This window comes from Colossoma macropomum, unplaced genomic scaffold (genome assembly GCF_904425465.1).
Source record: "Colossoma macropomum unplaced genomic scaffold, Colossoma_macropomum, whole genome shotgun sequence".
Classification (NCBI taxonomy): Eukaryota; Metazoa; Chordata; class Actinopteri; order Characiformes; family Serrasalmidae; genus Colossoma; species Colossoma macropomum.
The window spans coordinates 922501-924626 of record NW_023494825.1 but is presented as its reverse complement, the minus strand read 5'-3'; the positions used below and the strand labels follow the sequence as shown (position 1 = coordinate 924626).

The following is a 2126-nucleotide window of genomic DNA, read 5'->3' as shown; positions in this document are numbered from 1 at the left end:
CAGAGGTGTGTGCAGGGTTCCTCCACGATGATCTCCTTGGACTTCTGGGTGTTAAGTGCCAGGTACACTATGCAGCCAGGTGCTGAACCTCATTCCTGTAGGCGATCTAGTCATCATCTCTGATTAGACCTGTACTGTAATACTGTAACAGAACTCAACAGAACTGATGGTCTTGTTAACTCTGCTGTGCATACATACATACATACATACATACATACATACATACATACATACATACATACATTAAAGTTATTACTGAGCTTTAGCTTCATGTATCCAATGTATCACATGAAATGGCATCATAGTCTGGTAGAGTATTTCTCACAGATAAAAATATTGTTTACATGTTTGGAATTATGTTGTTTCTTTTTCGCAGGTGTAGCTGAAAGTGAACAAAAATAAGTTTATGCCTGTCTTACTGTTTTAAATGGGTGAAAAAACTCAATGATGAATCACCACCTCATAGAAGAAGTGTTAAAGTATATATTTAGCATCACTAAAGCATTACGTCTTCATGAGTTCATGATTTGTTGCTATCAGTGAAAAGTGGTGGAATATTCCTTCTTTTCACTATTTTGTTCATGATGAAATAATTAGGGAAAGACATTAATTAAGTCATTTTGTTTTTATTTAAACTTCAGTTCTCTTGGAACACAAAATGATCAGTAAACACACTGATAACTGAAAATGAGTTCAGTTACACAGAGCAGTTACACAAATGTTGGATAACAAGTTTAATATTATGGGCGCAAATAAAATTCATAGTTCAGCTCAAACTGGGAGGATGAAGGCTGGCAGAACTTCCTCTGAGACAAACCAACATATTTACATACATCAACCTATTCAACCCACAGCAGTTTAGCCCCGCCCACTCAAGATATAAACAGTGTTTCAGCCTTAATTGTTTTTTAAGTGAAGTACAATCGAGCACAGCCAATCACAACAGAACTTATTTACATATATCAGTCTCGAAGGCACAAAAACAGGCTGTTTATTTGTAATAAAAATATAAAGAGAAGTTAGAAAATTGTCATGTGAAAATAATTTATGTTTTATGGTACATATTTAATATAAGTACATAGTAATAATAAAAATAATATAAGTACATAAAACCACACTAGTATTATAAGTGGACCTCAGGGGTCAAATACAACACAAGAAAAATATAGGATTTGGGCCTTCTGGAGAAAGAAAGAGAGAGAGATAGAGAGAGAGAGAGATAAAGATCAATGCTTCCTGAGCTTTGCTAAAGGCCACACATATTTGACGAATCATTGCCTAGCACAAGTGTTAGCTTTAGCATTGGCTCCAGTTGTAGCTCATCTGAAGGTGCGGGCCCCATTACTTAAACCTCCATACATTAACCTCTACTGCTTTCCTTCACAGTGCCTGCTTTTCCTAGTTTGGTTAATGTTGTGTGATTTTCATTTTTTTTTTTTTGTCTTTTAAAATGCCTACAGCTGCATGTTTTCAGTTCAGAGACGTAAATGCTGCCACCTAGTGTAAGCGTACAGATCAACAAGAGTTACTTGTAAAGTGAAGGCTTCTACCCGAAATACTGCTATATAAAGATATGTGACCCTGGCAACTACTAGAACCTACTGGAATACACCATGCTTTATATTGGTACAGGTGGTGTTAGATTGTGGAGTTCACCACAGTGCAGAAAACAAATAACATTGAAATAAATGAGTACAGATGAAATAGCAGTGTTGGAGTGAAAGACACAATGTAGAATAGATCCTCATTGTGAAATCTGAATACTATAATTCAGCAAAAATAGGACGTCTGGTAAAGTAACAAATACCACACTGCTACACTGCTCTTTGAGTGATATGTGTCAGTGTATCTACCATGAATCAAACATAACTACCATGAATAATTACCTCAAGAGTGCCTGCCATTCAAGATTTGTTTTCATTGCTCTGGCATCAGTGTTCAGAGCATGGTCATGATTTGAACTACTGGTACATCTACCAAAAACTGACCCCCTTTTGCCCAGTTCAAAAACTATTTCATATATGTTTGACTGTTTTTTTTCTTCAGTAATGTTACCTTACAGTGTTTGGTTTTGTTTTTTTGGACCTATCAATTTCCAACATACTAAAATATGCTAATGTCAGGAT

At 35.7% G+C, this 2126-nt stretch overlaps 1 protein-coding gene across 1 annotated transcript in view; it reads right to left on the bottom strand.

Annotated features, from left to right (window-relative positions):
• Positions 1-1747: 1747 nt before the first annotated feature.
• Positions 1748-2126, bottom strand: part of LOC118800193 (tripartite motif-containing protein 16-like) — an 11452-nt gene continuing 11073 nt past the window's right edge. Inside the window, exon 6 of the mRNA XM_036560372.1 lies at positions 1748-2126. This exon is cut by the window's right edge and continues 1517 nt beyond it. The gene's annotated coding sequence lies outside the window, so the exon portion shown is untranslated.